A 24738-nucleotide genomic window follows, 5' to 3' on the forward strand; every position below is an offset into this window, starting at 1 on the left:
CCTGATCAAAGTGACATAGTTACTGGAAAATGGGAAGTTTTTGCTAACACATTTTTGCAACATTTAAGGAAATAACTTTACCGTACATGACTCTCAGTAAAGCTAATTTTTGCATCAAATTCATGGAATATTCTTAGTGCCGATATTCCCCGTTTCCTTTTGCACTTCCCCAAATTCTGCAACAGTGCCAGTCAATAACAAGGACTCTCTCTCTCTCTCTCCCATCAGTCAGATTGTACAAGCATGCCTACTCTGTTTAGGTAGTGAAGAGGCCTGGAGAAGCATCAGTTAAATAATGAACTATGTCTCTCTGTACATCCCATATGCACACTCGCAGACCCCTGTCCATTCAAATCCAGTATCAGGTTCTCAGACCCCTTTCCTTTTCAATCCAGTTTCTCAGAACACCCCCACTTTAAATCCAGTGTCGGTTTCTCAGACCCTGGTTCCTCAGGGCAGTGTCCTAGGCCCAACCATCTTCAGCTGCTTCATCAATGGCCTTCCCTCCAACATAAGGTCAAAAATGGGGCTGTTCGCTGATGACTGCACAGTGTTCAGTGCCATTCACAATTCCTCAGATAATGAAGCAGTCCATGCCCACATGCAACAAGACCTGGACAACGCTCAGGCTTGGGCTGATAAGTGGCAGGTAACATTCGCGCCACACAAGTGCCAGGTAATGATTATCTCTAACAAGCACGAGTCTAACTACCGCCCCTTGACATTCAATGGCATTACCATCGCCAAATCCCCCACCAGCAACATCCTGGGGGTCACCATTGACCAAAGACTTAACTGGACCAGCCACATAAATACTGTGGCAAAAAGAGCAGGTCAGAGGCTGGGTATTCTGCGGCAAGTGTCTCACCTCCCGACTCCCCAAAGCCTTTCTACCATCTATAAGGCACAAGTAAGGTGTGTGATGGAATACTCTCCACTTGCCTGGATGAGTGCAGCTCCAACAACACTCAAGAAGCTCGACACCATCCAGGACAAAATAGCCTGCTTGATTGGCACCCCATCCACCACCTTAAACATTCACTCCCTCCACCACCGGCGCACCGTGGCTGCAGTGTGTATCATCTACAAGATGCACTGCAGCAACTCACCAAGGTTTCTTCGGCAGCACCTCCCAAACCCGTGACCTCTTCCACCTAGAAGGACAAGGGCAGCAGGCGCATGGGAACACCACCACCTCCACGTTCCCCTCCAAGTCACACACCATCCTGACTTGTATATCACCGATCCTTAATCGTCACTGGGTCAAAATCCTGGAACTCCCGAACGAACTAAGCACTGTGGGAGTACCTTCACCACACGGATTGCAACGGTTCAAAAAGGCGGCTCACCATCTACCTTCTCGAGGGCAACTAGGGATGGGCAATAAATGCTGGCCTTGCCATCGACGCCCACATCCCATAAATTATTTTTTTTTAAATCCAGTCTCGTTTTCTCAGACCTTGGCTCTTTAAATCCAGTGTCGGTTTCTCAGACACTGTCCCTTTAAATCCAGTGTCGGTTTCTCAGACACTGTCCCTTTAAAACCAGTGACGGTTTCTCAGACACTGTCCCTTTAAAACCAGTGTCGGTTTCTCAGAGCCCCGGTCCCTTTAAAACCAGTGTCGGTTTCTCAGACCCCGTCCCTTTAAATCCAGTGTCGGTTTCTCAGGCCCTGTCCCTTTAAATCCAGTGTCGGTTTCTCAGACACTGTCCCTTTAAAACCAGTGACGGTTTCTCAGACCCTGTCCCTTTAAATCCAGTGTCGGTTTCTCAGACCCTGTCCCTTTAAATCCAGAGTCAGTTGCACCTCACTCTGCCAGTCTATTCAGGTTCAGGTGACGGCCCTCAGCCGACAGGTAGAGGCAGCTCAGGCACTGCCCTTGGAGCTCAGTGAAGGGTTAACTCGCAGTGCAACACATGAAGGAGCCGTTACTGTCCATGGCCGAGCAGTCACCTCAGCCCAGAGCCAGCAACACATCGCTGACTTCAAATCATTAGACACCGTTTATTCCTTCAACTCATTTTGCCTTTGTTGCACTGAAATTTCCGACAGTAGTTTGTTTCCCCGTGTCTCAAAGACTCGCGGTAATAACTTGGTCACATTTTTCTTTAAAAAAAAATTCAACAGGAAAATTTAAAATATCTCTCAACTTACCGACCTTAAAAATCCTCAGCCGTCTGCAGCTCAGAAACTACAAAGGGGTGAGGGGGGCTTCCAGTTCCATGTCAATTCACGGACCCACCCTCTGCTCACCCGGAGCAGACCCGCAGTCTGTGACTCTCGAACAGGCTTTCAGTGAATCTAAAGTGCCCCTGTGCTCACAGAGTGCCAGCGGGAAACTATCCCCCTCTCTCTGTCTCTGTCTCTGTCCCAGCAAGCGGTTTGCAAAGAGAAGGTCGACCCACTTCCTTCCAGATGTTCCCAGACGCTCATTAGCTAATTGCAGAGACTGGGGAGGGAGGGAATGCTGACTCAGCATAGCCTCGAAGGAGAAGGGGGGGGGAAACCCCAAAAAAGGACACAAACACTTACCGAGACTGCAGCTTCCGCCGGAGCCTCTCCTCTCTCCTCACCCTGTCCTCACTGCTCAGCGCCTACAGCCTCGGCAGGGCAGGGCTGGGGTCTGTGGGGGTGGAATCAGTTGACAGGAGTTCTTTGGCTGGGAAGTGGGAAAAGAAACGATCTGGTTAGCATTAAGGCAGCAGCAACAGGAAATACTTGCCAAGGGGGCTGGTGTGTTATACCCCTGAGCTCTCAGTATGGCTTATTTAATAGTCTCCCAAGCACAGCCAAAGAACTGCACTGGGTGTAATTACGTCTATTTAAACCCACAGCAACATTTTGTAGTTACTTGGCGTTTCACGAAGGAGGAGGGGGTGAAGTCACAGAGGAGGTGGGAAAGTAGGAGATTCTCTTTGTGTAGAACTGTTACTAACTGCAGCTCTGTGTGAATACTGGGTTTCAGCTAGACATTTTCCCTAAAGGTGCCAAACTTTTATGCAGTTTTCCCCAAGTGATGTTTAATTGAATATCAGTGCGGATTACTGTCTTATAAAATTTTATTAATCTGACTGTCCTTTCAACCTCTACAACCTGGGTTTGAATTGAGCCTGGACTGATGGGATGAAAGTCTCCTTTCTTCTGGCTATATGCGGAGAGTTTGGGGAGATTCAAGACATCTCCTAGTGGGCACGGCTCCACAACACACAACACACACAAAAAAAATGCCCTATTTTGGCAGCAATTAACTGACTGTCTCACTGAGACCGGTGCTGCTGTGGGGAATGGAATCATGTCAGAACGGTGGGGTTTGTGGATGAGGTGATGTGGAGACAGAGCACAGGGAGCATTAGCTGTGTTTAAAACAAAGCCAGAAAACGCGGGGAACACTCAGCACGTCAGGCAGCGTCTGTAAAGAGGGGAAAATGTTACTGTTTTGGGCACAGCCCTTCATCAGAACGTGAAGATATTGGGCCAGATTTTGCTGTCAAGATAACGGTGAGGCTAACAGCGCTCGCCGTCATTTATGAGGAAATGGTGCAGCGATCTCAGGCGAGTGGCGGATGCGCGGTTAAATACGAATATCCAAAAGTCTCTGTCGGAGTTGCACCGCTCCGTTGTTTGCATACATTAATGGGCCAGAACTTCGGGTCCCCACGGGTGAGTACGTGCCGGGTACTTGCGAGTAGGCCCAACGAAAGTGCCGTTTTCGTGCATGCACTGCACATGCACGGGAAACCGGAACTTCCGTTCCCTTAAAGGAAGGGGTTCACGGGTCGAACGCATGCGCCGGAGAGGCAGCGCGTACGCCTGGAACTTCCGTTTTTTTGCAGCTTTCTCCGGGAGGGTAAGTCTCCAGGAGCTACGCTTCTAAAAAGCAGTCGCAAGGCCTGCTTTTAACAAGGTAAGTGGTGAATTAAGTAAAATCAAAACATTTTTTCCACAGGTTTATTATTTTTAAATACTTTAAAGAAAGGTAAGTTTATTTTTAGCCCCATTAGAAACTGTAATTAATTTTTTCAAAAATTTAAATTATTGTTTAAAATAGTTATTTTATGTAATTTATAGTTATTTTAAAAATGTGATTTAAAAAAAAAAAATTATTTGAAGTTTTAGTGATGTTTTGGGGCTGGATTGTGTTCAAAGATTTGACAGGTCTTCCTGTCAAATCTATGAATACAGATTCCCTGCTACCATTGGCTCTCCATGGCCCACGTGATCCCAGGGGATGCTTCGAACTAACGGCGCCCCTGGGATACGCAAGCACTGCGCGCCGGCAGTTGGAGGAGGCCCAGGATTGGAATCCCATGCGGGCCCACAGCACAACGGCCGGCGCGCTAGGTAAGTGCAAGTCGGAGGCTTGTACCCGCGGGAAGCCTCCGACCCGAATTTCTGGGCCAATATTAAATCTCGTAAAGTTGCTGTATTTGCGTAGTAGATACAAACTAAGCTCACCACAGATATCTAGGTCTAGTCATTATAAGCGCAAGTACCCTTTTAACAACGTGGTAAGTGTTAATTACTGCCAATCAGTCTCTCTGGCACTGGTAATTTTAACTATTGCACGTGTGGAGTCTCATTCCTTCAGGTTGTGAACTGTTGGAGATTATAAGAATGTCATTTTAAAATTTTTACATTTTTTTCTTACCTTTCCTTTGTCTCTTTCTCTCTCTCTTAATCCAATCTTTCTCTCTTTCTGTACATTGAATTCACCCACTCTAATTCACTCTCCCTCTCAGTCCTTTTGCTGTTTATTTCCCAGTTCTTAAATGTGATTGGTTAAGGAGATACCCTAAATAACAACAGAAAATGCTGGAAAAACTCAGCAGGTCAGGCAACATCCGTGGAGAGAAATTTGAGTTGACGTTTCGGGTCGAACCCTTCTTCAAAACTGGAAAGAAAAGAAAATAGATCGGAGGCAAGACTGCGATCGGACAAAAGAATAAAAGAAACAAAAGAAGTAAAAGAGATTAGAAACTAGACGAGATGGTAATAGGCTGAGATTAGGTGTAAAGTGTACTGGCTGGGCAAGAGATAGCTGCCAGGTGTGAGAGAGAAACAAAAGGAAAGGGGGGGGAAAAGGAGTGGAAAAATTACAAGAAAAAATGAAATAGGGGCCGAGGTTATGATCTGAAATTGTTGAACTCGATATTGAGTCCGGAAGGCTGCAGAGTGCCTAATCGGAAGATGAGGTGCTGTCCTCGAGTTTACGTTGAGCTTCCGTGGAACAATACAAGAGGCCAAGGACGGTGAGGTCCGAGTGGGAAAGGGGCAGTGAATTAAAATGACAGGCGACCGGAAGCTCGGGGTCACCCTTACGGACTAAACGGAGGTGTTCCGCAAAGCGGTCACCCAATCTGCATTTGGTCTTCCCTGCTCACTCAGGTCCCAGATGCCCTGTTACCCTCGCTGTGCCGTTATCAGCTCGCACTTTCAGCAACTTTGTGGACAACATTTTTTTTGAGCTGAAGGATGCAGGGGCAAGTCTAACTAACGGCGTCCTGCTGCAGCAAGCTCTTGCCCATTACCGATGAACAGCTTATAAGAAGGATCGGAGGGAAAGAGAGAAAACATACCCACATGAAGAAGACTGCGATAGAAAGTGATCAGGTGCAGAATGAGAGGTATCGGATGCCGTACACGCTATCGGACACCGTACATTCTGAATAGGATATCCAGGCATATAGTGATTGGCACTTAGTAGTCTAGATGTTAACCAAAGGGCAACAATACATTGCCAGGTTGAGAAAAGATCATAGACTGTGAGGGATGATTTAACCGTGTTTAAAACCTATCTCCAAACCCTTTTGTTTCTGTTTTTGTCACGACCATTTGGAAGTTTTGTGTCATACAGCAATGGCCAGTAACTCCTGCCACTGAATCACCAGCCTGTAGTAGTGACTTTCTAAAGCTGGAGTTAGCTCTCTACAGTTCCACTCTTTGACCTCTGGATTATCTCAGACCAGCCTTCCTTCTCCATTTGGCTGTTACAGTTAGATCCTGATTTGGATCTTTCGTACACTTCCACCTCATTGTCTCCGCATCATGCCGGAAAGCCGCCAAAAATAATTTGGTGAAAGGTCATTTCCAAATCCGTTCTTCTTGGGCGCGTTCCAACACCACTCCCCTCAGTATTCCTGTGTGGAATTCACCCTGAACGTCACAGCACAATTTGACAAGAATTGGCTTCACTCAGTTTGGTTCTTCCCATAGGAGATTGTACACCACCACATCATGGGGCATAGACACACTTTATCGGGAGATCAAAGAGCTGCAATGTAGAGAGCTAACTCCAGCTTTAGAAAGTCACTACTGCAGGCTAAAGATTCAGTGACAGGAGTTTTTGAACATTACTCCACGACACGAAGCTTCCAAATGGTCTTGATAAAAACAGAAACAAAAAGGTTTGGAGTGGTTTCAAAGCATTTTTATTGAACAGGAGAGTGTCTTGCACCCGAGATAAGTTTTACACTAATCACAATTTATTATTGAATTGTAAATAGCTGTACAATTTTCTTATTTTTTCTCTTTTTTGCTTCTGCTGGTATCTGGTTTTCTAGGTTTTCAGAGACAACTAATGTCTTAGAAATCCGTGGCTGCAGTGTGTACCATCTACAAGATGCACTGCAACAACTCGCCAAGGTTTCTTTGGCAGCACCTCCCAAACCCGCGACCTCTTCCACCTAGAAGGACAAGGGCAGCAGGCGCATGGGAACACCACCACCTCCAAGTTCCCCTCCAAGTCACACCCCATCCTGACTTGGAAGTATATCGCCGTTCCTTCATCGTCACTGGGTCAAAATCTGGAACTCCCTCCCTAACAGCACTGTGGGAGTAACTTCACCACACGGACTGCAGCGATTCAAGAAGGCGGCTCACCACCACCTTCTCAAGGGCAATTAGGGATAGGCAGTAAATGCTGGCCTTGCCAGCGATGCCCACATCCCATGAACGAATAAAAAAAAGTGGCCATTCTTCATACCTGTGCCTTGACGAAAGCTGATGGATATTTGACCAAGTGGGCCATCACAGCCTAGGTACCCTCCTGGCACACTCCAGCATGACTGTGGCGGGAGGCCACCAGAAGGGTCACGAGTTAGGCCACAGCCCTGATACTCTGGGTCCTGACCTTCAGTCAGAGTTACCGATTGGCCTGTTGAGAGTGGAGCTTCTGCCTTACCCCAGCATGGACATCGGCGTAAGATGTGGTGTGGCCAGGGACACGGCTGGGGACTACCCATGTCGGGCGTTCCAGCTTTCCTAGTCCTCAGTGAGACCCCCAGCGTAAGGTCAGTGGTGGCACACCTGGTCAGTCCCAGAATACCATGCCTGTAATGTATGTACCTTTAAGAGAGGAACTATCTTTTACAGCCCCTGTATACTGCAGTACCAGTAGTGACCACACCTGTATATAACACCGTGTAGTAATTTGTACAGTTAGTTCCAGCATACCCTCTGTTCAGTAAACACCTGTTATTACCGTTCTCCTGCAGTCCGTGTGTTATTTATACGCGGACACTACAGTGGCGACGAGCAGGTTCGAACTCACCTGCAGTACTGCATCACCTCACGGGGGTCCATCCCTGAAAAGAAGCTTCTTGGAGGTCGAAGCCAGAGCAACGGGCGTCGACCGCGGGCAACCGCCCAGTGATCCATCGGAGTTCAGAGAATCGCAGGGGAGGCTGTGGAGAGCTGGGCTTGGTTCTCCAGTCAAGGTGTTCCAGCAAATCGGGCTGGTAGCAGGTAGTGCGCTGACCCTTCCCGGACTGCGGCGGGCTAGAGCTCGATCGAGCGGCGTTGTCGGGAAGAAAAAGAGAGAGGATGGAGCGCACAGGGCGCGGCCGGTGCTCAAGAGCCGGGCAGCGTTAAAGAAAATAAAAAAGGGGGAAGGAAAAGAGATGCGCAGTGGACAGCGTCGAAGAAGAATAAAACTAAGAAAATTAATTAACAAAAGAGAGACGCGCAGAAAGCCGCGAGGCGCCGCCATTACTATTTAGAACGCTAGGAGCAGCGTTGGCAGCAGCGGGGGAAGAAGGAAAAGCGCGGGAGGTGCCATTTTAATCCATTGGAGAAGAAGGAAAAGCGCGGGAGGCGCCATTTTAAACCACCCAAGATGCCAAAGAGCGGCAGCATCACTGCTTTCGACAACAAAATAGAAGACTGGACCACGTATGTGGAAAGAATTGAAGTGTACTGCAAGGCAAATGAGGTGGCCGATGAAAAGAAGGCGTCGGTATTATTGAATTTGATGGACGCGAAAACGTAGGGCCTATTGCGGAATTTAATTACCCCAGCTAAACCAATGGAGAAAAGCTTTGAAGAGATTGTCAATATCTTACAGGAACATCTAAACCCTACACTGCTGCTGATAGCAGAAAGATTCAAGTTCCATAAAAGAAACCAGCACAAAGACGAAAGTAATGCTGACTATCTTACGGAACTACGCAAGTTATCGAAACACTGCCAGTTCGGAGCAGGACTGGCAGATACCTTAAGGGATAAGTTTGTCTGCGGGCTCCAGAGTGAAGGAACCCAGAAACGACTACTTTCGGAAAAGGACCTTACGATAGAAAAGGCTTTCAGCGTTGCAGTATCCTACGAAGCAGCAGCACGGGGAGCTGCAGAAATACAACAGAAAGCGCAAGAATATAGCACCAATGAAATGGCATATGAGCAGAAAAGTGCTATCGCTGTGGCAGAACAACCCATGATCAGAAGGATTGCTGATTTAAGGACAAAGTATGCAGGCAATGTGGAAAAGTGGGACACATAGCACGAGTCTGCAGGTCAGGAAAGAAAACCAACACTAAAAGAGCTACTAAGGAAAAGTACAAGAAAGTACAAAAGATGATGGACAGTAGTTCAGAAGATCAGAAGAGTGATAATGACTCCGGGAGCAGGAGACTAAGTTGTCTAAAGTTACACAACGTGATCGCAAAGGAGGATCACCGAACCATTTGGGTCACCCTCATGATAGCAGGGTCCCAAGTAAAGATGGAATTGGACACAGGATCAGCCCTAACAGTCATGAATCGATGAGACTACGAGCGGCTATTCTCACACATACCCTTGAAGGACACGTCTATTGTCTTGAAGACATATACGGGGCAAAAAGTCTACCCCAGAGGAAAAATAAGGGTGCCCATTAAATACAACGGCAAGGAAACACAGAAACTGTATCTATATATACTACAAGATGGAGGACCACCATTATTGGGACATGAATGGATCCGAAAAATACAATTGGATTGGCATTCCATTCAGGCGCTAACTGTGGCTGACAAAAAGGATGATGAGGTCACACCTGGATGACTGTCAAAAATTCTAACTGAAGCGAAAGAAGTGCTCCAGCAAGGACTTGGGACTCTAAAAGGCGTAACGGCAATGATAAAAATTGAAGATAACGCAAACCCCAAATTTTTTAAGGCCAGACCGGTACCGTATGCGATCCGCCCAGCCGTCGAAGCAGAGCTGGAGAGTCTGGAGCATTCGGGTGTGCTGTCCAAGGTGGACTGGAGCAAGTGGGCCACACCCATCGTTCCTGTAATGAAGAAATCATTGAGCAGCACGCCTGGGGAGCCGAAGAATGTTCGCAACTGTGGGGACTTTAAGGTAACTGTGAACCCAGTCCTTCACACAGTACAATATCCACTTCCGCGGATAGAAGATATTTTCGCCTCACTATCTGGAGGGAAACGTTTTACGAAGATTGATCTGGCCCAAGCGTATCTACAAATGGAGGTAGAAGAAGCATCTAGAAAATACCTCATGATAAACACTCACAAAGGTCTTTACCAGTACAACCGACTGGTATTCGGGGTAGCATCAGCTCCGGCTATTTGGCAGAGGGTGATGGAACAAGTCCTGCAAGGGATCCCGGGGACCCAGTGTTATTTGGACGACATCCTGGTTACGGGCGAAAATGACAGTGAACACCTTGCCAACCTGGAGCAGGTGCTCACTAGATTACAAGAATATGGGCTACGAGCCAACCACCCCAAATGCGAGTTTTTCAGGAAACAAATCTCGTATTGTGGCCACGTGATTGATGAAGAGGGGTTACATAAGTCCCCAGACAAGATTGAGGCAGTAGTCAAGGCTCCAGCACCGGAAAATGTGTCGCAACTGAGGTCGTTCCTCGGGTTGCTGAACTACTACCATAAGTTCTTGCCAAATTTGTCTACAATTCTGCACCCACTGAACGCCCTGCTGCAAACTGGAGTAGCATGGAAATGGAGTGCCTTTCAGAAATGTAAATGCCTAATCACTTCAAAAGAAGTATTGGCCCACTACAATCCAACACTACCGATTCGGTTGGCATGTGTTGCGTCTCCCTATGGCAGTGGAGCGGTGCTGTCGCACAAATTCCTTGACGGTTCAGAGAGGCCAATAGCCTTTGCATCACGCTCGTTAACCTCAGCCGAGCGTAACTACGCCCAGATTGACAGGGAGGTCCTCAGCCTGGTGTGGGGGGTGAAGAAGTTCAATCACTATCTGCACGGGCAGAAATTCACCTTACTGACTGATCACCAGCCTCTTGTCTCCATTTTTAACCCAAAGAAGGGCGTTCCGGTGATGACGGCGTAACGGCTGCAAAGATGGTCCCTTTTTCTAGGGGCACATCAATACGAAATAGAGTATAAGGGCACGAAACAGCATGGAAACGCTGATGGGCTGTCGCGCCTGCTGCTGCCTACGGTGGAGGAAGCACCTGCAGTGGACCCTGTTGAGATATTCCATGCGACCATAGTCGAATGTCTACCTGTTACAAGCTCAAGTATAGAGAAGGAAACCCGAAATGACCCGACACTCTCTCGGGTCTATGATTTGACGGTGAAGGGATGGCCAGCACATGGCGACTCACTGTTGCCAGCATTCTCGTCAAGGAGAGAACAGCTGTCAGTGTGCCGGGGGACCTTGATGTGTGGATCCCGAGTGGTAATTCCACCCAAGTTGAGAGATAGAGTGCTCAATGAGCTTCATGAGGGTCATCTGGGATGGGTAAAAATGAAGAGCCTAGCCAGGGCGTTTGTGTGGTGGCCGGGAAACGATAAAGAAATTGAGGAAATGACCAAGAGCTGCACAGGATGCCAGAAAGTCCAAAACGCTCCACCACAGGCCCCGCTACACCCATGGGAGTGGCCCTCATTTCCATGGCAACGCGTACACATTGATTTTGCTGGTCCATTTATGGACTCAATGTTTTTAATCGCCATGGATGCACATTCGAAATGGCCAGAGGTCATCAAAATGTCCTCCACCACCACGGAGAAAACTATTGCAGTCCTACGGACCATCTTCACCAGGAATGGCTTGCCAGAACAGATTTGCTCCGACAATGGACCACAGTTTGTGTCTGAGGATTTCCGGAAGTTTTTGAGGAATAATGGGGTAAAGCATTACACATCCGCCCCATATCATCCAGCCACAAATGGATTGGCTGAGAGGTTTGTTCAAACCTTTAAAAAAGCAATAAAGGCGATGTATAACGACAACATACCACTGCAACACAAGGTGGATAATTTCTTGTTTGCTTACCGGAATGCGACACATGCAGTCACCAACCAAGCTCCAGCCATGATGTTCTTTAACCGAAGGTTAAGATGTCGCCTGGATTTGCTCAAACCAAACATAAGATGAGATGTTGAGAATAAGCAATTCCAGCAGATCAATGAGAAGCCAACCAGGAGCTTCAAGATAGGGCAACCAGTCTTGGCCCGCGACTACCGAACAGAAAAATGGCAGCCAGGAACGATATGCACACGGCAGGGACCACTAATGTACACAGTGGACGTTGGAGAGAGCATTGTGAGACGCCATGCTGACCAGATTCTAGAGTCACAGGAACAAGTCAAACCCATGGCACGATCATACGCACCTGGTGATGAACCCGAAGTACAGATTGCGTCTACCTCAGAATCAGTGGTATTGGAAGCTGACGAACCAACCAATGGCAATGAGCCAGAATCGACTCCGCCGCAAGAACAGGATACTCGAGAAAGGCGCTATCCAGACAGGATCAGGAAGCCTCCTCAAAGACTGAATTTATAAATGATTACTTTCAGCTGATGTATATAGTACAAAGAAAATTGTAATTGTAATTAATTATTATTTAATTGTTAAATGAATGTTATGTACTGTTTATCTAAAAGGGGAGGAATTGTAATGTATGTACCTTTAAGAGAGGAACTATCTTTTACAGCCTCTGTATACTGCAGTACCAGTAGTGACCACACCTGTATATAACACCGTGTAGTAATTTGTACAGTTATTTCCAGCATACCCTCTGTTCAGTAAACACCTGTTATTACCGTTCTCCTGCAGTCCGTGTGTTATTTATACGCGGACACTACAATGCCGTCAAATGGCAGCTGTCAGGACCACCAGGATCATGGCCTGGGCCCCCAAAGAAAAACCAGGAACTTTAACAAAAAACAGCAATGTGATAATGGCTGGATAATCTGTGTTTTTAGGTGTTGGTTGAGGAATAAATATTGGCCAGGACGCCAAGGAGATTGCCCCTTCTCTTTTTGAAATAATCCCTATCTCTAATCTCCTTCAGCCCCACAACTCCCCACCCCCGAGATATCTACACTCCTCTAATTCTGCCCTCTTGAGCATCCCTGATTATATATCGCTCAGCTTTTGGTGGCCATGCCTTCTGTTGCCTAGGCCCTAAGCTCTGGAATTCCCTGCCTAAACCTCTCCGCCTCGCTTCCTCTCTTTCCTCCTTTAAGACGCTCCTTAAAACCTACCTCTTTGACCAAGCATTTGGTCACCTGCCCTAATTTCTCCTTATGTGGCTCAGTGTCAAATTTTTTGTCTTATAATACTCCTGTGAAGCGCCTTGGGACGTTTTACTATGATAAAGGCGCTATATAAATACAAGTTGTTGTTGTTATAATGCAACGGGATCCTTTACGAGGGAAGATGGGGCCTCAATTTAACTTTCCACCTGAAAGACGGCAGCTCCAACAGTGCAGCACTCCCTCAGTACTGCATTGGAGTGTCAGTCTTGATTTTATGCTCAGGTCTCTGGAGGTCTTGGAGCAGAGCTATTTCTTCCTCTCTCAAATTCGCCTCTCACAGCAACACACTTACCCTGCGGTCTGTGATGTGCATTGAGGGGAAATATATTTTCTTCCTTGCATAATACTGGAACACATTGGAATGAGAAACCAAACATGACTGGAGCCTTTAACAGAGGAGACAAACACTGGACGCAGGCGAGCTTGTGATTTTCAGTTTGAAGCTCAGCTATTGAATTCCCCAGAGAAGAGGTGCACCATCCCGACACACGCACCACAGGCTCTTTGAGGAGTCAAATAAATCAACGAGGAACAAGCACATACACGGAATGTGGACCATCAATAGGCATGCAAACACAAGGCTACTTCTGACAGTCCTGATTTAAGATGCCAACAGGTCACATGCTTAAACACTTTCGCTCTGTAGCTGTAAGTTGTGATTAAGTAGAGTTTCTGTTCATAAGGGTTTCTCTCCCCATGAGTTATCAAGCTCTTGAACAGGTGGTGCCAAGTAAGCTCCAAACACCACAAAAAAGAGAACAATCAGACCCAGCCAGGACTGCACTCTCACAACAACGTGCATTTTATATCACGCCTTTAATGCAAAATAATCCCTAAGTGGATAGAAGTGGTACAATTTTAAAAGGGGTGCAGGAACAGGGATACCTGGGGATGTAGGTACATAAATCTTTCAAAGAAATCATAGAAAGTTACAGCACGGAAGGAGGCCATTTCGGCCCATCGTGTCCGCGCCGGCCAACAAAGAGCTATCCAGCCTAATCCCACTTCCCTGCACTTGGTCCGTAGCCCTGCAGGTTAGAGCACCCCAAGTGCACATCCAGGTACTTTTTAAATGTGGTTAGGGTTCCTGTTATGTCCGTGTATCTTAATGTTGTGTCCTTCAATAATCAGACAACAAGACTGCAAGTAAGCCATACGTTTTTGCACCCATTGAATTCAACAATACCAGTGCTTTCTTGTCATCTGGCACTTCATTCGCCTTGCAGTATACATCTATGCGTTCGACATATGTCGTCCAATCTTCGACTTTATTGTCAAACGCTGTGATACTGCCACTCTTCGGCATTTTTGGGTGTGGTTAGACTGGCTTAAAATGGTGTCTCCCGCGCTTTCCTTTCTTCCCCGCTGCGGCTTAAAATGGCGTCTCCCGCGCTTTCCTTTCTTCCCCGCTGCGGCTTAAAATGGCGTCTCGGCGCTCTCGGCGGTCGTCGTGGCAAATGGCGACACCCTGTGGGTTTCGTGCGCTGCTCCTGTGCTGCTGCCAACGCCGCTCTCTGCGGTCCTTGTGGCAATGGCAGCGCCTCGCGTTTTCCTGCGCGCCTCTCTCCTCCGTTGACGCTGCTCGGCCCTTGAACACCAGCTGCGCTCTGCGCGTTTTCCTGCGCGCCTCTCTCCCCTGTTGACGCTGCTCGGCCCTTGAACACCGGCTGCGCTCTGCTCTCTCTCGCCTCTCTCCCCCATTGACGCCGCTCGGTCCTGAACACTGGCTGCGCCCTGTGCGCTCTGCCCTCTCTCTCTCCCCCGTCGATGCTGCTCGGCCTTTTTCTGTGCCCCTCGGTCGGGCTCTAGCCCGTCGCTGTCCGGGAAGGGTCTGCGCAGTACCTGTTGCCAGCCCGTTTTGCTGGACCACCATGACTGGAAAGCCAAGCCTGGCTCTCGACAGCTTCCCCTGCGATGCTCAAATCTCCGCTGGATGACTGGGCGGTTGCCCGTGGTCGACGCCTGTGCTTTCAGGCAGTGAGTTCCAGACCCCCACAACCCTCTGGGTGAAGAAATTTCCCCTCAAGTCCCCTCTAAACCTTCCCCCATTACTTTAAATCTGTGCCCCCTGGTTGTTGACCCCTCTGCTAACGGAAATATGTCCTTTCTATCCACTTTATCTTTGCCTCTCATAATTTTATACACCTCAATAAAGGTCTCCCCTCAGCATCCTCTGTTCCAAGGAAAACAGACCCAGCCTATCCAGTCTTTACTCGTAACTAAGATTCTCTACTCCCAGCAACATCCTTATAAATCTCCTCTGAACCCTCTCCAGTGCAATCACATCTTTCCTGTAATGTGGTGACCAGAACTGCATGCAGTACTCCAACTGAGGCCTAACTAGTGTTTTATACAGTTGAAGCATAACCCCCCCTGCTCTTGTATTCCATGCCACGGCTAATAAAGGCAAGCATTCCGTATGCCTTCTTAACCACCTTATCTACTTGGCCTTTTACCTTCAGGGATCTGTGGACATGCACTCCAAGGTCCCTTTGTTCCTCTACACTACTCAGTGTCCTACTATTTAATTTGGAGGTGGCAGGACAAGTTGAGAAGGCTGTTAAAAGAAGCATATGGGATCCTTGGTTTTATTAATAGAGTACAAAAGCAAGGAAGTTGTGCTAAACCTTTATAAAGCACTGGTTAGGCCTCAGCTGGAGTATTGTGTCCAATTCTGGGCACCACACTTTAGGGAGGATGTCAAGACCTTGGATAAGGTAAAGGAGATTTACCAGGATGACACCAGGGATGAGGGAGTTCAGTTATGTGGAGAGACTGGAGAAGCTGAGGGTTGTTCTCCTTCGAGCAGAGAAGGTTAACAAGAGATTTAATAGAGGTGTTCAAAATCATGTTCAAATTCAAAAATGGTTTTGGTAGAGTAAATAAGGAGAAATTGTTTCCACCGGTGCGACAGTTGGTAACCAAAGGCCACATATTTAAAATAATTCGCAAAAGAACCAGAGGGGAGTGTCTTGTTTTGCACACTTTGTATAAAAATAATAAATTGCAGGACAACGGAGTATTACAGTTTAACTCTTTTAATAAACATTAGGTCTGATCTTACTCATACAGCTCCAGGGGGAAAAACATGGCGTTAGGACCCCTAGCCTGGGTCTTCTAAGCAATAGTAGTCCTTACAGATGCCTGCAGGCCAATGACAACTCAGCATGTGATCACATGTGAATATAATAGGTATTCCTTACAGATGGCTGCGGGCCAATGATAATTCAATATGCAAATGTTACATCCCCTTTCTTTTAAAAGAAAAATGTTATGCATTACTTTTAAACCTTTCTTCTACATAATGTTCTCAGTAGCATAAACATATCAGTAAACTCAGCATTTAACTAGCACTGAAAACATCTCAAAGTTTCAATAACGATGTACAGTTTTTTTTAGGGCAGTGATCCGCCTACACACTTTGACAGTTCACAAGTCAAGGATAACTCTAGGCTTGACCTCTCGTCCTGACCTTGTGTGGTATGGAGCTGAGCATGCTCCTGAATCGGTCAACAATTCAGGTTCAGGTAAGTATGATGTGTTTTGTGTATTGCTCTGTTCATCACACTCTGTTGAACTGATCCTCTCGTCGGAATGACGGTGTTGTTCCTTGGTGTTCAGGAGGTGCCTGCGATTGCGGCGGTACACCTGTCCTTCTGGGGTGCGGAGGTGATACGATCGCTTCCAGTAGTCTTGCTCCTGGATTCTGATGGATTCTCCATTGTGCAACGGCGGCAGTAGTCTAGCTGACCTGTCATAGTATCTCTTTTGGTGTTGCTGTCTCTGTACACGTTTTGCATGCACTTGCTTACAGCTGATGACCTCTGGCTGCAGCTGCTGGTTAGTGCTTGGAAGGATTGAGCGAAGTCTGTGGCTCATCAACAGCTGTGCTGGTGACGTGAAGTTGTCAACCGGAGTGTTGCGGTACTCTCTTTTGGCCGCTTTGGTTTTGTCCATGAGTGTTTTTGCAATCTGGACAGTTTTTTCAGCAAGGCCATTACTTTGAGGGTAATGTGGGCTTGATGTGACATGTGTGAAATCCCATGCCTTGGCAAACGACCCAAACTCTTTTGATTTGTATTAGGGGCCATTGTCTGAGACTAAAGTCTCTACAATGCCATGCCTGGCAAAGGCTGTCTTTAGCTTGTGGATCACAGCTGCAGATGTAGTGCTGTGAAGCTTGTCCAGTTCAAAAAATCTGCTGTAGTAATCAACAGTCACTATGTAGTCCTCGTTGTTCCATGTGAACAGATCCGTTGCCACGACCTGCCAGGGCCTGTCTGGGATACGGTGAGGTATCATGGGCTCTTTGACATTTGATGGGCGACGTTCTAGACAAATGGAACATTTTCCGACAATGTCCTCAATGTGTTTGCACACTCCGGGCCAAAACATAATGCCACGTGCTCTTTGTTTGCATTTTTCCATGCCCATATGTCCAGCATGAATTTTTGTCAACATCTCTTCTCTGAGACTGGTAGGAATTATGATTTTCTCCCCTTTGAAGACGATTCTGTTGATTTGTGACAGTTCGTCTCTGTGGTTCCAGAATTCAGATATGCTCTAAGGGCATTTCCTCCTTTCCTCAGGCTATCCTTCATGTATGACTTTGCTCAGCAGTGTGAGTTGTGCATCTTTCTCTGTTGCTGCTCAGATCTCCTTCAGTTTTGAGTCACTCACGGGTAAGCTGTTGTACACCATGTGCACCTGCACATCCATGCCTTCACTGAGGCTGCTGTCCTGGTAGCTAAGAGACTTTCTGGAGAGCGTGTCTGCGACAGGAATGTCTTTGCCTGGACGGTGAATGATTGTGAAGTCGTACTACTGTAGCTGAAGGATCATTTTTGTAGCCTTGGTGGGGCTGCAGCTAGTGGTTTCCTCATGATTGACTCGAGGGGCTTGTGGTCGCATTCCACAATGACTTGTCGGCCATAGGCGTACTGGTGGAAACACTTACATCCAAACAGAATTGCATATAGCTCTTTCTCGATTTGAGCATAGTTGATTTCACTGTCTCTGAGAGATCTGGAAGCGTAGCCGATGGGCTTTCCTTCTTGCAGTAATACTGCGCCTAGTCCGTACTTTGATGCATCCACTTGTAGTCTGAGCTCTTTGTTGGGGTCGAAGTAGGCAAGAACTGGTCCTGGTTCTCTGGTGATTAGGTCTTTCATTTTCTGAAATGCTGTGCCATGTTGTTTGTCCCACAGGAACTCATTGGATTGTTTGAGCAACTGATGCATGGGTGCGTTGATTTCGGAGAGGCTCGGGGCAAACTTGGCTAAGTAGCTAACCATGCCTAGTACTGTCTCTAGCTCTGCACGGTTCTTTGGCGGCTCCAACTTCTTGATGGCAGAGATTTTCTCTGGATCCAGCTTAATGCCATCAGTTGAGAGGCGATGCCCGAAATAACTGATCTCGGTGGATCCGATTATGCTTTTCTCGGGGTTGAGCCGGATACCTTTCTCCCGTGATCTTTATAGCATCGCACGGAGGTTCCTGTCATGTTTCTCTCTATTCCTGCCATAGATGAGGATGTCGTCTACGATTGCGACTACTCCGTCGAGGCCTTCATAGGTTTCATCGATCTTCCGCTGGAATTCATCCTGAGCTGAGATAAGACCAAATGGTAAACGCAGAAATCGGTAGCGTCCAAATGGTGTGTTGAACGTTGTTAGCTTAGATGACTCTTCCGTGAGCTTGATAGTCCAGCACAGTGGCATAGTGGTTAGCACTGTTGCCTCACAGCGCCAGGGACCCGGGTTCAAATCTGGCCTCGGGTGACTGTCTGTGTGGAGTTTGCACATTCTCCCTGTGTTTGCGTGGGTTTTCTCCGGGTGCTCCGGTTTCCTCCCACAGTCCAAAGATGTGCGGGTTAGGTTGATTGGCCATGATAAAAATTGGCCCTTAGTGTTAGGGGGGATTAAATACGTGGGGTTATGGGTATAGGGCTTGGGTGGGATGGTTGTCGGTGTAGGGACCGGGTGCTAGGGTTTGGATGATCAGCCATGACCTCGTTGAATGGCGGAGCAGGCGTGAAGGGCCGAATGGCCTACTCCTGCTCCTATCTTCTATGTTTCTATGTATCCTGATCGTGCGTCCATTACACTGAAGTAACGTGCTCCCACTAGCTTGGGTGTGATGTCATCTAGCGTTGGCAGAGGGTAATGAGGGCGTTTGATAGCCTTGTTCAAATCTCTGGGGTCGAGACAGACTCTGAGCTTGCCTGTACGTGGTTTCTCAACCACTACTAATGCGTTGACCCACTCTGTCGGTTCTGTTTCCCGGACGATGATTTCTGTATTCTTCATGCTCTGCAGCTCCTCCTTCAGGTGACTACGTAAAGCAAGGGGTATCCTTCTCGGTGGGCAAACCACAGGGGTTGCTGCTGGGTCAAGGTGAATAGTGCATTCACCTGGGAATGGTCCGATTCCTTTGAAAACGTCAGCAAACTCCTCCATGACTGTCTGCTTATCAACTGGTGCTGTCAATGATAGCACTAGCTTGACGAGGTCCATGTCTAAACATCCCTTTAGACCTAGCACTGGAGGTGCTCGATTGTCAACAATGTAAAAGTCCAACATCATCTCACTTTCTTTGTACTTGCATTTCATCACGCTTGTGCCTTTTACAATGAGCTGCTCACCCCCATAGCCGGTCAGTCTGCATGAGGTGGGCTGTAGCTCACACTCATCCTTCAAGCTGTGATACTCACTCAGAGGAATTACATTAACCTGAGCTCCAGTGTCTAGTTTAAACTTAAGCTCTGTGCCCTTTTTTCCTATCTCAATATCTGCAAAGGCTTGCTCAGTCTCTGAAATCTGTTTTTTCTGTGACACAGAATCAATAAACAGTTCCTCTGCATTTGACGCTCTATCTGGCATTTGGCTGTCACTCACTGTGTGTACTGCCTTTCCAAAAACAGTCCTGAAAACTTTAGCAAAGTGGTTCCATTTACTACATTTAGCACATTGCCTTCCTTTGGCAGGGCAGTGCTCCTTTTCTCCATGCATCTTGTTTCCATAGTATCCACAGTTTTTGAAGCGTTTTATGTCTGTGTCACTCATTTTTAGAACTCTCTCTGTTCTTTCTGTTCTGAAACACGCTCTCTGGGCGGTGTTCTTTGGTGTGTGTCTATTAACTGCATGCACTGTCTGTTTACGCGAGCTGCTCGTGGTGCCGGTTATGGTTTTCAACTGTGCTTGGGCTATCTCGTGCGATCTAGCTATGTCCATAGCTTTGTCCAGCGTTAGCCCGGACCCAACATTCAAAAGTTTCTCTCTCACTTTAGCTGAATGTATTCCAAACACGATGCGGTCTCTGACCATCTCATCTTTATCTGCATAGTCACAGTCTTTTACCAGCAGTTTTAACTCAGTCACGAACTGTTCAAACGACTCACTAGCTCATTGTACTTTCTCCTGAAACTTGTACCTAGCGAATATCGTATTTGTCTTGGGCATCACATATGATTCAAAACGGTCAAAATAACTTTTCAGTACCTTTGCTTCATCCGCGGTGAGAGACCATGTGTTAAAAATGTCTCTCCCTTTTTCCTCGATCCACAGGAGTAGGTAGCTGTATCTTTCTTCCTCCCCTTTGCTTTTCAGCGGACCCGAGAAAATCAACTCCACATGTTGTTTGAACTTGCGCCATTCTACAGGTAAGTTCAAAGATCCCCAACCCATTCGAGGGAAGGGAGCTCCAACGATGTCCATTTCAAATCCCTGTTCTGACACCATGTCTTGTTTTGCACACTTTGTATAAAAATAATAAATTGCAGGACAACGGAGTATTACAGTTTAACTCTTTTAATAAGCATTAGGTCTGATCTTACTCATACAGCTCCAGGGGGAAAAACATGGCATTAGGACCCCTAGCCTGGGTCTTCTAAACAATAGTAGTCCATACAGATGCCTGCAGGCCAATGACAACTCAGCATGTGAACACATGTGAATATAATAGGTATTCCTTACAGATGCCTGCGGGCCAATGATAATTCAATATGCAAATGTTACAGGGAGATGAGGAGAATTTTGTTTTTTAGGCAGTGAGTGGTTGTGATCTGGAATGCACTGCCTGAAAGGGTGGTGGAAGCAGATTCAATAATTCAGTAGGCCTCGTTGGTGGGGTGGGGGGATCAGAGGCCTGGGTGAGGAGATTAAAGGCCTTGGGGTTGGGGGGTGGTGTCCAATCGCAGGGGGGTGGGGGGGGCAGGTGAGGCAGGGACGCTGGATCCAGGAGCTAAGTATAAAGGCACTTACCACCTGGATCCAGCAGTCCTCGCCTCCATTTAGCTGGTGGGTTCCCCCCGAGGCCTGGAAAACCCGCCCAGCCAGAGTTAAATTTGAAACGGAGCCTCATTGTATTTAAATGGGCGACCCATCTCCTGGGAGCGGATTGGCTGCCCGCCCCCCATCCCGCCTCCGTTAAAACTGGAAGTGGACGGGTTGGAGGCGGGATTCAGTTTTCTAACTCTTTAACCTCCCACACGACCCCAAACCACCCTTTTTTGGGGGTTTGATGCCCTCTTGAGCATCCCTGATTATAATCACTCAACCATTGGTGACCGTGCCTTCTGTTGCCAGGGCCCTAAGCTCTGGAATTCCCTGCCTAAACCTCTCCGCCTCGCTACCTCTCTTTCCTCCTTTAAGACGCTCCTTAAAACCTACCTCTTTGACCAAACTTTTGGTTACCTGCCCTAATTTCTCCTTATGTGGATTGGTGTCAAATTTTTTGTATTAAAGTACTCCTGTGCAGCGTCTTGGGATGTTTTACTACATTAAAGATGCTATATAAATACACGTTGTTGTTGTTAAAGTTCCCCCCTCTGTTTCTGTGGCCTAGATGCCCAATCGGTATTATTTTAATACTGATGGTTTTACATGGGTTACCATCGACACTAAAATAATACCAATTGGAAGATCTAGGCTCTGCTATCTGTTGAATGCACCTCAATATATAAAACACACACCGGAGAGGCATGGATCAAGTGCATCTAAGTAAAGACATCAAACCTAAGTGTTATCCGTCACTGCCTAGAGACATACTGAAGATCAAAGACTTGCCGTGATGTCCTATCAAGGGGACTGTTTACACAGCACAGATAGCACTATCATACAGATATGAACCTGCATGTAATCTGGTGTGTAAATTCACCCTCTGATACCAATCGGGGGAAGAGGGAATTGTCAGGGTTCTCTGGAGCAGAGTTAATTACTGATTTGATCTGCTGCAAATTTACTGTCAAAAGCCTCACCTTGCAATCCCAAAATCTCATGAACACTGCAGAGCATCTAACATCTACAAGGCACAAGTAAGGAATGTGATGGAATACTCTCCACTTGCCTGGATGAGTGCAGCTCCAACAACACTCAAGAAGTTCGACATCATCCAGGGCAAAGCAGCCCGCTTGATTGGCACCCCATCCACCACCGTAAACATTCACTCCCTCCACCACCGGCGCACCATGGCTGCAGTGTGTACCATCTACAAGATGCACTGCAGCAGCTCGCCAAGGCTTCTTCGGCAGCACCTCCCAAACCCGTGACCTCTACCATCTAGAAGGACAAGGGCAGCAGGCGCATGGGAACACCACCACCTGCAAGATCCCCTCCAAGTCACACACCATCCTGACTTGGAAGTATATCGCCGTTCCTTCATCGTCGCTGGGTCAAAATCCTGGAACTCCCTCCCTAACAGCACTGTGGGAGTACCTTCACCACACGGACTGCAGCGGTTCAAGAAGGCGGCTCATCACCACCTTCTCAAGGGCAATTAGGGATGGGCAATAAATGCTGGCCTTGCCAGCGACGCCCACATCCCATAAACAAATTTTTAAAAAGTTTGTTAGAAATGTTGTGTTTTGGTATCACTGGCACACTGAACCTATTTGGAGCCACCTTCTGTTTGACTCTCAGTATTTCCACTAGCAGTGTTTTGCTCTACTGTATCCACGGAAACGATTCAGAACTTTCTTTCTTTGGGAATATCCAAAGTTGTCAACTGCAACTGGAACATTGTATAGGAAAGACAAGAAACACCTGGAGGGATTTATGGAGCAGTGGTGCAGAAGAATGTAGAGGCATCGGCTTGAGCACAAAAATCTAGGCTGGCACTCCCAGTGCAGTGCTGAGGGAGTGCTGCACTGTCGGAGGTGCCGCCTTTCGGATGAGACGTTAAACCGAGGCCCCGTCTGCCCTCTCAGGTGGACGTAAAAGATCCCATGGCACTATATCGAAGAGCAGGGGAGTTCTCCCCGGTGTCATGGCCAATATTTAACCCTCAATCAACACATCACTAAAACAGGAAAAAGGAAGACATGTCGGAAGCACTGGATTTCCACCCTTCCCTCACCTTCACATGGTCCATCTCCGACTCTTCCCTGCCCTTCCTCGACTTCTCCGTCTCCATCTCTGGGATTAGGTTATTGACCAACATTCACTACAAGCCCACTGACTCCCACAGCTACCTGGACTACCCTTCCTCCCACCCCGCCTCCTGTAAGGACTCTATTCCATTCTCCCAGTTTCTCCATCTCTGCCGCATCTGCTCCGACGATGGCACCTTCCATACCAATGCTTCCGACATGTCTTCCTTTTTCCTCAACCGAGGATTCCCTCTACCGTGGTTGACACGGCCCTCGACCGGGTCCGTTCTATCTCCCGCACTTCTGCCCTCACCCCTGCCCCTCCCTCCCGGAACCACGATAGAGTTCCCCTTGTCCTCACCTTTCACCCCACCAGCCTCCACATTCAACGCATCATCCTCCGCCATTTCCACCACCAAACGCATCGTCCCCTCACCTCCCCTTTCACCATTCCGTAGGGACCGCTCCCTCCGAGACACCCTAGTCCACGCCTCTATCACCCCCAGCACCCCTTCCCCTTCGTCCGGCACCTTCCTGCGCAAGCGCAGGAGATGCAACACATGCCCTTATACCTCCCCCCTTCCCACTGTCCAGGGCCCCAAACACCCCTTCCAGGTGAAACAGTGATTTACTTGTACTTCTTGCAATCTAGTATACTGTATTCACTGCTCATGATGTGGTCTCCTCTACATTGGGGAGACCAAACGCAGATTGGGTGACCGCTTTGCGGAACACCTCCGTTCAGTCTGTAAGGGTGACCCCGAGCTTCCAGTCGACTGTCATTTTAATTCACCGCTCCATTCCCACTCAGATCTCACCGTCCTCGGCCTCTTGTATTGTTCCACGGAAGCTCAGCGTAAGCTCGAGGAACAGCACCTCATCTTCCATTTAGGCACTTTACAGCCTTCCGGACTCTATCGAGTTCAACAATTTCAGATCATAACCTCGGCCCCTATTATATTTTTTATCCACACTTTTGGTTTGTGCCTTTTCTCCTTTTTTCTCTCTCCCACATGGCAGCTGTCTCTCACTCTGCCAGCGCATTTCACACTTCATCTAGAGCCATTGTCTGTTTCTTAATCTGCCCTATTACCATCTCGTCTCCCCTTGAATATCTCTTAATGTCTCTTTACTTCTCACAAACCTTCCCTTTTGTTCTTTCATCCCCTCCCCCATTTCCCAGCCCCAAACTTGCTTTTTAATCTGTTTCATTTCCTGCTTTTTTTTTCTCAGTTCTGATGAAGGGTTTCGACCTGAAACTTTAGCTCTGTTTCTCTCTCCACAGATGTTGCCTGGCCTGCTGAGTTTTTCCAGCTTTTTCAGTTGTTATTTCAAAAAGTACTTAATTGGCTGAAAAGCGCTTTAGGACATCCTTCTTTGGCTCGGTGTAAAGTTGTTGTCATAGTATATGTTACTGTCTGTATAAGTCTTCTTGGCCAATTGCCTCAGCTCAGACACAGTTATTCTACAGAGCTAAGTCTCTTACTAGGTAGCTCAGAGAGCTGCATCTATTGCGATAGACCTACTGCCTGGGGGTAGTCCCTAATGTGTGTCTTATGCCT

General features: G+C 47.6%; 1 protein-coding gene across 5 annotated transcripts in view; it reads right to left on the reverse strand.

The window, feature by feature from the left end:
• The window catches only part of eva1ba (eva-1 homolog Ba (C. elegans)), a 98896-nt gene that overhangs the window by 68865 nt on the left and 5293 nt on the right, over nt 1-24738 (reverse strand). For 3 of the 5 annotated variants that reach the window (XM_085962390.1, XM_085962388.1, XM_085962389.1), the window contains exon 2: nt 2534-2660. The gene's annotated coding sequence lies outside the window, so the exon portion shown is untranslated. Of the gene's footprint in view, nt 1-2155; nt 2459-2533; nt 2661-24738 lie in introns of those variants that run through there. The other 2 variants (XM_085962392.1, XM_085962391.1) reach the window with 2 other exon arrangements.

The sequence above is a fragment of the Somniosus microcephalus genome, chromosome 20 (genome assembly GCF_052327205.1).
Source record: "Somniosus microcephalus isolate GS21.2 chromosome 20, FLI_Smic_1.0, whole genome shotgun sequence".
NCBI classification, from domain to species: domain Eukaryota; kingdom Metazoa; phylum Chordata; class Chondrichthyes; order Squaliformes; family Somniosidae; genus Somniosus; species Somniosus microcephalus.